The sequence below is a fragment of the Acinonyx jubatus genome, chromosome C1 (assembly GCF_027475565.1).
Source record: "Acinonyx jubatus isolate Ajub_Pintada_27869175 chromosome C1, VMU_Ajub_asm_v1.0, whole genome shotgun sequence".
Classification (NCBI taxonomy): domain Eukaryota; kingdom Metazoa; phylum Chordata; class Mammalia; order Carnivora; family Felidae; genus Acinonyx; species Acinonyx jubatus.
The window spans coordinates 35,480,456-35,492,423 of record NC_069381.1 but is presented as its reverse complement, the minus strand read 5'-3'; the positions used below and the strand labels follow the sequence as shown (position 1 = coordinate 35,492,423).

The window sequence follows — 11,968 nt, the reverse complement described above, 5'->3', positions numbered from 1 at the left end:
CTAACTAGGAGACAGATAATGAAGAGTGGGCCTTTGACACCCAAATAACTATAAGGCAATCCTTGGTTCTTTCCCCTCACTATAAAGGAAATTTCTGACAGTGGAATGGGAGAGATCAGACTTGGGTCAAACAGAACTTGTTCAAAAACCTAAAAACTTGCCATCAAGGCTCATCTTCCTACTGAAGGTACAAGTAACCCCTCTCTTTTACATCTTTCACTGGGTATGTGATACATATGGTATGATGGCATTATTCAATTATACTTGCTACCAGTGCTGTACCTATTTATCAAATACTTTGCATCAGGCTTTGTGGGAGACAGGTTTAAAAGGTGCCAGGGCTCTAACAACAGAAAAATTAAATAGCAGTGGGGAACAATGGTATTTGAACTGTCACCAGGTGGCAGCACATCATGTGTTGCCAAAAGAATGATACAGAAAAGGCTTTGAGCCAAGGGTACAGGGCTGGGTGATTTCTTTTCTCCTTTTGGAGATACTGTGAGCTACCTATTAATCTAACTAAACCAGTGTCCTGTTGAGACTACTCTGCTCGAGAACCTTTGACAACTCTCACAGCATAAAAAAGGACAAATTTGGCATTTAAGCTCAATACACATTTAACTTCCATTCTTATCTCCTATCACACATCTTTTTAAAACTTTTTATTTAACTGTAGTTGACACACAATGTTACATTAGTTTCAGATGTACAACATAGTGATTGGACAAATTTATACATTATGGTATGGTCACAAGTATAGCTATCATCTGTCACCATACAATACTATTACAATACCTTTGACTATATTCCTTGTGCTGTGCCTTTTATTCTCGTGACTTACTCATTCTAAAACGGAAAGCCTCTATCTCCCACTCCCCTTCACCCATTTTATTCCCTGTCCTTTCCAGCAACCATCAGTTTGTTCTCTGTATTTATAGGTCTGGTTCTGTTTTTTGTTTGTTTATTCATTTGTTGTTTTTTAGATTCCACATATGAGTGAAATCATACACACATCTTTCTTACATTTTATTGCCACTAGGAATGCACACCACCTATACTCCAACTATTCAAATCCCACTTATCTGTCAAGACTCTTCCAGTAGGAGGCAAGTCTAAAGATGTCTGAAAGGAGGTCTCTAATCCAAGGAAATATTGGTGCAGGAAGGCCCATACTCTGGTGTTTCTTTGCCTGCTCTAGCCCTGGAAACTCTGTTCCAATCTGCTCAGGCGTGAGATTATGAGCACCTGAAGTCCAGGCATATGGAAAGCATGAGGAAGGAAATATGTGCATGGTGAACAGTTGAATAGAATTCTTATTCCCTACCCAGCTCTTTCAAAATCTTCAGTTTTCAAGCCAGCTCAAGCGTTCTCTCTTCCAAGAAGGCTTCACCGAATCAATTCTTAGTCTAGATTAATTGTTGCTTCAGCGTTTGAACCCAACTCATTGCTTTTACTATCTCAAGTAGCTAATAATAATAGTTTATGTATCAATTTCTCCCCTACAGTATACCGAGATCCTGCAGGACTCAAATGGCTTTTTCTTATTCAGAGAGTCCTTACTCAGCTATTCCTTCACCAACTGCAAAGCCGCGCCAGTCGAACACATTTTCTGTTAGTTTTATTAATTACCAATCGTTTATATGTTTGGCATTTTAATTGTTCCCTCTCGTATTTACTGTCCCGCCCTCTGGAGGTTCCAGGGACTTGAGTTTCCCCCAGGTGTATTCCCTCCTCCTTGATTCCGCCTTTCCAGCACACTGCCTCTTCTGTTTTTAACCTCCTCTTACTTTCTATTGGTTCTCTTCGTCCTCCGGAGTTGGCGCCTAGGGCTGTTGATTGGCTTTCCCGGACGCCTATTGAGTCCACCCTCATACCACGTGGCATTCCTAACGCTAATTGGGCAATTCCACTAGCTGGTTTATCAAGGATCGACGATTGATTGGCTGCTGGGAGGCTTGAGAAGAGGGGCGTGGCCGCCGAGGCCCCGCCCCCAGTCCTCCAGCCTACTTGGGCAGGCGTTTCAGTGGCTCGCGGTCGCGGAGCTCAAGCGGAGCTTTCAGCTGCCCTTTCTGGCTCGCCGTTGGGATCATTCTCCTGGCCCCGTCAAACAGACGGGGGGAACGGTCCCGACTGCGGGGCCATGGCAGTAGCCTCCTTGTCCTTCGCCGCCGTTAGCTCCGCCAAGTCTCCGGCTTCTGCGCGAGGGACCCCCACCGCCTCCGCAGGCTAAGAGCCTCTGCCGCCTCCAAGCTGTGAGGGCTACTATGCTCCCACTTTGCTGCTGCCTCCGCCTCCCGCCCGCGCAGGCACCGCTCTGGCTGCTCAGTCCCGCCTCAGGTAACGCCGAGAGAGCGCATAGGGCACAAACCCGGGGCACCCCGGCCCGCGCGCGCTGCTGCTACACCGCCGCGGTTCCGGAGCATTGGCGCTCGGGTCTCTCAACACCGACAGGACCACTTCGCTTCCCAAGGTCTTCCTCTAAGCGGCTGGGGACACTTCTCGCCCCTTCCCCTTCCCTTTTCACTTCCCTCAGGGTCGCGGGACAACCCCTACCCCGACCCCCGCCTTCTTGCCTCAGAGGCCAGGAACCCATTAGAAGTTACTTCGTATCGGGGACCTGGTCCTTGACTCCTCTCAGGAACTTTTCTCATTTCACAGACTCAAGAATCCTTCATTTTCTCGGAGAACTCCTGTTTCAGAGACCTCCAACTCCACACTGAGAGCTTCCCTCGTCTCTGTAATCCCTCCTCCCTCAGAGATCTGGTCTCCGTCACTTTACTTCCCTCAAAACTTCCCTCAAATACTCTTCCCTGGAAACTTTCCATTTCTAAACTCGAAAATACTCCGTCCCCCACCTCAGACACTACTGTCTCCTTCTTTTCTCCTGTCATCCCTCGTTCTCCCTTCTCTGCCTTTTATCTTTCACTTGGAAGACTCTGGACTAAGCCAGTATTTAGATTCAGCTAGAAATGAAACCCATGGTTTTGTTTGTTTTGTTTTTGTTTTTGAAAACCATGTTTGTCTGATCTAAAACCTTTCCGTTTATAACTCTGAGAAAACCTTGCTGAAGAATTTGGACTTTGTTCTGTAGGTATGGGGGGCCACTGAAAGTTTTGTAGGCAGGAATTTGGTATGATTGATTATCTCTGGTGAAAATGTGGAGGAAGAAATGAAAGTGAAGACAGTGTGGAGGTAGATAAAACAAACCTAGGTAGGCAGGAAACCAGTGTGCTACTCTAGGTCAGAGGGGATGAACTGGGATAGTGGTAGGAAAATGAAGACAATGGCATGCAGTTCCAGGAGGCTTCAATTCCATGATGTTTCCAGAGTTGAGAGGGAAGTTTCTGACTTCATTGGTGGGATGTGTTGGTCGTGTTAATTGTAATAGGGATGGAACATAAGCAATTTTGAGGGAAGATAATGTTCCCTTTGGACATGCTTAATTTGAGGTGTTTTTCAGATAATACTGTGGGGTCTGAAAATTGGGAGAAAGGTTGGAACTGAATACATAAATTTGAGGGTCAACAGAGAATATAACAGGGATATTTGAAGACTTGATATGGGATGGTAATACTGAAAGAATAGAAGAAAAGGGCTGTGGACCAGAAGGAACATCATTATTTGAAGGGCAATAGACACCAAGATAGGTTAAAGGAATGGGATAAGAACTGGAACAGAATGGCATTATAATGGAAACCAAAGGAGGAAGGGTTTCAGGATGGGAGGGGGTGACCATCACTGTCAGGTGCTGCAGAAGTCAAGGAGAATGAGGATTAGAAAGAAACCACTGAATTTAGCAATTAGGAGATCTCTTGTTTCCTCTGAAAGACGCTTCAGATAGTGCAGTGGTGGCAATGATAGCAGTAGTCAGATCATAATGGATTGAGGAATAAATGGGAGGCAGTGAGTAAAATTACTCTTTCAACAAGTGTGGTTGTGAAAGAGATGATAGTAGTGAAACATCTTTATTGAGATGAGAATATACTTAGGGGTGCCTGGCTGTCTCAGTTGCTGGAGCATGCGACTCTTGATCTTGGGGTGGTGAGATCGAGACCCATGTTGGGTGTAGAAATTGCTTAGAGATAAAATCTTTTTAAAAGAAAGAGAGAATATATTCTGCCAGATGCCATAAAGATGCTTTATAGATCACAACAGCCTTGTGGTTTAGGTATCAGTATCCTTCTTTAACAATTGGGAAGACTATAGGCAAGAATTTGAACAAAATCTATCTATCTCTGAAACCTGTGTTCTTTCCACTATGGTACATGTGTGTTTTTCTTTTTAGCATGAGTGAAAGAATTTTGTAGATTGAGTGGAAAATTTACCTAAGAAATCAGTTGGGTTTTATTCCTTGACAATAATACAAGTCAAGATGGATAATGATGTGGTAGAAGGAAAAGATGAGGGAGTTTGACAGATGGCCTTTTTTTTTTTTTATTAATTTTTTAACATTTATTTTTGAGAGAGAGATACAGAGAATGAGCGGGGGAGGGGCAGAGAGAGAGAAGGAGACACAGAATCTGAAGCAGGCTGCAGGCTCTGAGCAAGCTGTCAGCACAGAGCCCGATGCGGGGCTCGAACCCACAAACTGTGAGATCATGACCTGAGCTGAAGTCGGATGCTCAACCGACTGAGCCACCCAGGCACTCCAGGTGGCCTTATTTTCTTGATGAGATTAGTTATCTGTAGAGAAGTCAATTATTTCTGGAGACTGAAGGAACTATGGTAAATATTAGGGCCATGGAAATCTTCAATAGGAAATGAAAGAAGAATAGATTAAGGATAAAAAAAAAAAAGAACATTGCTGATCACATTGAGGGCCCAGTAAAAGTTAGAAATAATATATTTGTAATAGGGCCTAGTAGCATGGATTTTATACTTCTCCAGAAGCCTAAGAGCAGGAGAGCAAAAAAGATGGTTGAGTTGATCTAGAGTTGGAATAGAGAAAGATAAAATGGAGAGTAACTTTATACTGCTAGTAATAGTGTGGGAGATATGATGGAATCTGAGAGTCCAAGTTGGGATTATAAGTAAAAGCTTGAAGAATAAGCAGACAATGAGAAATATAGTTGAAGATCAGGTTCTTTAAGAAATACAGAATGGGAAAGCTGAGAGTTCAATATTTCAAGGTTAAACAAACAAACAAACAAACAAACAAACAAAACAACCAGGGTGTAACTGTCATAGTGCTGTTGAAGCTAGTGGAAGTACAGGCTTTGAAGTAGTGGGAGGTTATGGGGCTGTGAAGTATGTTGGACATGTCATTAGTATGGATGTCATAGTTGCCCGGGATGATAGCAGGGAATGGAACACAGGAGATGTTGGGGTCTGTAGGTGGGGCTGGTCAGAACTGAGAGACTGAGGATCGAGTTGGAGGTTCTTGGTTACTTGTTAGAAGTAGTACTAGGTGATACAGATGTTTGTGAATTACTGTTGAGATCCTTGATACTTACTGCCCTGGATATTTGATGTATTCTCTTATACCGATATGTATTTGGGATGGTCTCAAACACAAATCCTTTGAGATTTAGCATATGGTGGGCCTGTTTAATTCTGTTTAAAAGTGTATGTATGGGGGCACCTGGGTGGCTCAGTTGGTTGAGCGTTTGACTTTGGCAAAGATCATGATCTCACGGTTCATGTGTGCAAGCCCCATGTCGGGCTTGCTGCTGTGACCACAGAACCTGCTTTGAATCCACTGTCCTCTCTCTGCCCCTACCCCGGTCATGCTTGCTCTCTCAAAAATGCATAAACATTAAAAAAAATAAGAATAAAAGTATTGGCAGGCTAGGCTAGGGACTCTCCACCCCAGGATCCCCAATAACATTTTGTGCTTATGTTATTTGTAAAAAGAAAATTACATATTTACATGTACTCATTCCTTGGCTTACTTATAGTAGAAAGCCGACTTGCTTTAATGTTTTTTCCCCCTATGTGAAAGTGTTTATAGATATATTCTTAGTGCCGTACCCTTCACTGTTCTGCAAAATGAATGTTGTGTTGGAATTTGAAACCTGTGATAAGGGCTTTTATAAGAATTTCATCTCCTTCCAGTAAATGTGTGATGGTGAATGTTTTGGACCAACAATGGGTATTATACTATTTTCCAAGTCATCATACAGAGATTAATTACTTCAGTGTGGTGTCACTAGTATTATTTTTGCTGAGCACTCAGAGTAGGTGGTTATTTCAGAGAAAAGCCTACTTGTGATAATTTTTTTTCTTTTTTTAATTTAATTTAATTTTTTAATTTATATCCAAATTAGTTAGCAGACAGTGCAACAATGATTTCAGGAGTAGATTCCTTAATGCCCCTTACCCATTTAGCCCATCCCCCCTCCCACAACCCCTCCAGTAACCCTCTGTTTGTTCTCCATATTTAAGAGTCTCTTATGTTTTGTCCCCCTCCCTGTTTTTATATTATTTTTGTTTCCCTTCCCTTGTGTTCATCTATTCTGTGTCTTAAAGTCCTCATATGAGTGAAGTCATATGATATTTGTCTTTCTCTGACTAATTTTGCTTAGCATAATACCCTCTAGTTCCATCCACATAGTTGCAAATGGCAAGATTTCATTTTTTTTGTTTGCCGAGTAATACTCCATTGTATATATATACCACATTTTCTTTATCTATTCATCCACTGATAGACATTTGGGCTCTTTCCATACTTTGGCTATTGTTGATAGTGCTGCTATAAACATGGGGGTGCATGTGTCCCTTCGAAACAGCACACCTGTATCCCGTGGATAAATGCCTAGTAGTGCAATTGCTGGGTCGTAGAGTAGTTCTATTTTTAATTTTTTGAGGAACCTCCATACTGTATTCCAGAGTGGCTGCACCAGCTTGCATTCCCATTGTGGTAATTTTTTTTATAAGTAAGCTCTAGGCCCAACGTGGGCTTGAACTCCTGACCCGAGATCAAGAGTCACTCAGTGACTGAGTGATCAAGAGTCACTCAGTCACTGACTGAGCCAGGCAGGTGCCCCTTAAAAATTTTTTTTTCCCTTTTAAAATTTTTTAAAAAACTTTTTGTGATACATTTTTTAAGTTTATTTTTATTTATTGTTTGTTAAAAATTTTTTTTAATGTTTATTTTTGAGAGAGACAGACAGACTGTGTGCGGGGGAGGGGCAGAGAGAGAGGAAGCACAGAATCTGAAGCAGGCTCCAGGCTCTGAGCTGTTAGCACAGAGCCTCACATGGGGCTTGAACTCACGAACTCTGACATCATGACCTGAGCCGAAGTCGGATGCTTAACCAACTGAGCCACCCAGGTGCCCCATATTTTTATTTATCTTGACAGAGCAATAGAGAGTAATCAGGGGGAGGGGACAAGACAGGAAGACCGAAGCCCAAGCAGGGATCAATGCAGGGCTTAAACTCACGAACCATGAGATCATGACCTGAGCTGAAATCAAGAGATGGATGCTCAACTGATTGAGCCACCCAGGCGTCCCTATTTGTGATCATTTTAAAGTCTTCCATTCCTGAAAATTTCAGAAAGGCAGTATGGTATAAGGAAAAACAATGTAATCAACCTTTTATTATTAGCTATATGATTGTAGGCAAGTTTCTTATCCTCTGTGAGATTCAGGTTTTCCAAAAAAAAAATTAATCTTTTGGGGCACCTGGGTGGCTCAGTCGGTTAAACTTCCAACTCTTGATTTTGGCTCAGATCATGATCTCACAGTTCGTAGGATTGAGCCCAGCATGGGCTCTGCACTGATAGCACGGAGCCTGCTTGGGATTCTCTCTCTCTGCCCTTTCCCTGCTCTCTCTCTCTCTCTCTCTCTTAAAATAAACAGACATTTAAAAAATTAATCTATGGGGGCGCCTGGGTGGTTCATTTGGTTGGGTGTCTGACATCGGCTCAGGTCATGATCTCGCAGTCCGTGGGTTTGAGCCCCGTGTCGGGCTCTGTGCTGACAGCTTGGAGCCTGGAGCCTGTTTTGGATTCTGTGTGTCTCTCTCTCTCTGACCTTCCCCCATTCATGCTCTATCTCTCTCTGTCTCAAAAATGAATAAACGTTAAAAAAAATTTAAAAAATTAAAAAATTAATCTATGAAGACATAATACATTCCATGATTAAATAAATGTTTGCATATTTATATATTTAATATAAACAGTGAAAGTCTCACTCCTGTGCCTATCCCCCATGCACCCAGTTCCATGCCTCCTCCCAACTACTTTTACTAGTTTGTTTAACTAGGCTCCATGCCTAATATGGGGCTTGAACTCAGGACCCTGAGATTAGGAGTTGCATGCTCTACTGATTGAGGCAGCTAGATGCCCCTACTAGTTTCTTTATACTCTTTTAGACTTTCTTCAGGCAAATGCATATAAATATGAATATAAAATCTTATTTTTCCCAGGTAAACAATTTTTTTTATTTATTAAAAAAAATTTTTTTTAATGTTTATTTATTTTTGAGAGAGAGAGAGAGAGAGCGTGAGCAGGGGAGGGCCAGAGAGAGAGGGAGACACAGAATCCAAAGCAGGCTCCAGGGTCCAAGCTGTCAGCACAGAGCCTGCCTGACATGCGGCTCAAACCCATGAACCGTGATATCATGACCTGAGCTGAAGTCGGGCACTTAACCAACTGAGCCACCCAGGTGCCCCTAAACAATTTTTTTTAACGTTTATTTTTCAGAGAGAGCAAGAGATAGAGTGAGAGTGGGGGAGGGGCAGAGAGAGAGGGAGACACAGAATCTGAAGCAGGCTCCAGGCTCTGAGCTGTCAGCACAGAGCCCAACACAGAGCCCGAACTCACTAACTGCGATATCATGACCTAAGTAGAAGTTGGATGCTTAACTGACTGAGCCACCCAGGCGCCCTCAGCTTTTTTTTTAAAGTAAGCTTTGCGTGCAACATGGGGCTCAAACTCACAACCTTGAGATCAGGAGTCCCACACTCCACTGACTGAGCCAGCCAGGCGTCCCTATTTTTCCCATTTTTAATGTAAAAGTTAGCACATGGTTCCCCATTCATCTGTACTCCCTGCCCCCCCATACTGCTTTTTCACATACTATATCTTGGAGACCTTTTTAGATCAGTATGTAAAAAGCTTCTGCTTTCTTTTCTTTTTTTTTTTTAAAGATAAAATAAAAAAATTTTTTAAGTAATCTCTACACCTAATGTAGGGCTCGAACTCAACCACAAGATCAAGTGTCACATGTTCCACCGAGCCAGCCAGGTGCCCCTCTTTCTTTCTTTTTTCTAATTATTTTTTTTAATGTTTATTTATTTTTGACAGAGAGAGAGGTAGAGCATGAACGGGGGAGGGACAGAGAGAGGGGGAGACACAGAATCCCAAGCAGGCTCCAGGCTCCGAGCTGTTAGCACAGAGCCCGATGCAGGGTTTAAACCCACAGACCGCGAGATCATGACCTGAGCCAAAGTCGGACGCTCAATCGACTGAGCCACCCAGGCGCCCCAACCTCTTTCTTTTTTATTTTATTTATTTCTTATAAAAATTTTTAAAAAATTTTTAATTTATTTTTGAAGGAGAGAGAGAGACAGAGCATGAGTGGGGGAGGAGCACAGAGAGAGGGAGACAGAATTCGACGCAGGCCCCAGGGTCTGAACCGTCAGCACAGAGCCTGATGCGGGGCTTGAACCCACAAACTGTGAGATCATGACCTGAGCCGAAGCCGGATACTCAACCCACTGAGCCACCCAGGTGCCCCTCTTTCTTTCTTTTTTAAAAAAATCACCTGCATAGTATTCCATTGAGTGGCTCTATCATAATTTATTTAACTAGTTCCTTATTGTTGGACATTTGTATTACTTCCAGGTTTCCTATATTGTAAGCAATTCTGTAAGGAAGCCCCTTGAACATATGTCATTTTACATGTGTATAAGGGTAGTTATAGAATTAATTGGAAGAAAGTGGGATTTCTAAGTCAAAGGATATTTGCATTTATAAATATGAAATACTGCCAAATTGCTTTCCTTAGAGGTTGTTCTAAGATACATTGCTTGAGGTATATCAAGCTTGCTTGATCACTCACCAACATTAGCTGTATCATAGCTAATTCTTTTTTTTTTTTTTAATTTTTTTTTCAACGTTTTATTTATTTTTGGGACAGAGAGAGACAGAGCATGAACGGGGGAGGGGCAGAGAGAGAGGGAGACACAGAATCAGAAACAGGCTCCAGGCTCTGAGCCATCAGCCCAGAGCCTATGCGGGGCTCGAACTCACGGACCGCGAGATCGTGACCTGGCTGAAGTCGGACGCTTAACCGACTGCGCCACCCAGGCGCCCCTATCATAGCTAATTCTTATAAGGTGGTTACTACATGCAGGCAATATCTGAAGTGCTTTATACATATTACTTCCTTTAATCTTACTAACATCCCTTTGAGATAGGTACTATTATTATCTCTGTTTTTCAGGTGAATAAATTGAGAAATAGAGAATTTAAGTGACTTGCCCAAATCATACAGCTATTGTGGCAGAAATTCAAACTATGCACTCTGGCTCTAGGGTCAGTGTTGTTAATATTATGCTTTGCTATTATCAAAGTTGAGTTTTTGCCAATCTGATAGAGAAAAATGGTACCTAATTTTAAGTTTTAAAAAAGTTGTAGTAACAGTTAAGCATCTATTTATATTGTTTTAATTATTCATATTTCATTTTCTATAAACTACCTGTTTAAATTTTCTTTTCTGTTGATTTCTAGGTCTCTCTCTATTTTTATACACATCACACACACATACTTTATATAATTCACGTATATACGATAGTTTGTTTTCCTGTGGTATGTGTTCCCATTTTGGTATTTGTCATCTGTCTTATTTTATTCCCATGCAGAACTTTTAGATTTTTATTTAGGCAAATTTCTTTCTTTTTTTTTATGTAGACAAATTTCTTAGTCTTTTCTTTTATGGCTTTTGGATTTTGAGTCCTATTTAGAAAGGCCTCCATTTTAATCCTTCATTTTTTAATCTATCCAGTGGGAACAAGAAAACAGAATTATTGTGAAGGTCAAAGTGCTTTGTGAACTATAAACTGTAAATCATTATACAGATGAAATATGGTGTTGTTATTTATTAATTTGACTTCTGAATAAATTGTATGGAGGCTGTCATCTCTTCTGCATTAAGTGGAATACATTGACATAATTTTCTTTCTGCAGTGTGGAAAAACTCGTGGTATTAATATTGTGGTCAGTGTTTTTCTTGGGCAATTTACATGGGATCTTTTTCAAAAGTAGATACTGTGGAAATCCAGAAGTATTTTGGCATACATTAGTTTTGTTCTTTTTTAAAAATTTTTTTAATGTTTTTGTTTATTTTTGAGAGACAGAGAGAGGCAGAGCTCAATGAGTGGGGGAGGGGCAGAGAGAGAGGAAGACACAGAATCTGAAGCAGGTTCCAGTCTCTGAGCTGTCAGCACAGAGCCCAACTTGGGCCTCCAACTCGTGAACCGAGAGATTGTGACCTGTGCTGAAGTCGAATGCTTACCCAACTGAGCCACCCAGACACCCCGTTCTTGTTTTTTTTTAATTTTATTAATGTTTTATTTATTTTTGAGAGAGAGAGAGAACGAAGGGGGGAGGAGCGGCAGAGAGAGAGAGGGAGACCCATAATCCAAAGCAGGCTCCAGGCTCTGAGCTGTCAGCACAGAGCCTAATGCAGGGCTCCAACTTGTGAACTGAGAGATCATGACCTGTGCCGAAGTTGGATGCTTAACCAAGTGAGCCACCCAGGTGCCCCAGTTTATTCTTTATATTTGAAATCTATAATTAGAATCTGACTAAAAGTTCTAAAAAATTGTTTTGCTTTCATACTAGCTCTGATACACAAATTTATACATTGTTTACTTTGGGTATTATATTCCTACTGATTTGTAGGAATTTGTAATTTGTGAGGATATCTCACATATATATTTGTGTGTATGTGTGTTTATAAAATTAATGCATTTTCATTAAGGAAGAATGGGGAAATAGAGGTAATTTTAAAGGAAAA

At 41.5% G+C, this 11,968-nt stretch overlaps 1 protein-coding gene across 2 annotated transcripts in view; it reads left to right on the top strand.

Annotated features, from left to right (window-relative positions):
• The first annotated feature begins 1,991 nt into the window (after positions 1 to 1,991).
• TESK2 (testis associated actin remodelling kinase 2) overlaps positions 1,992 to 11,968 on the top strand; it is a 131,082-nt gene continuing 121,105 nt past the window's right edge. The window contains exon 1 of one of the 2 annotated variants that reach the window (XM_015066854.3): positions 1,992 to 2,337. The gene's annotated coding sequence lies outside the window, so the exon portion shown is untranslated. The remainder of the gene's footprint in view (positions 2,338 to 11,968) is intronic. The other variant, XM_053213299.1, reaches the window with a different exon arrangement.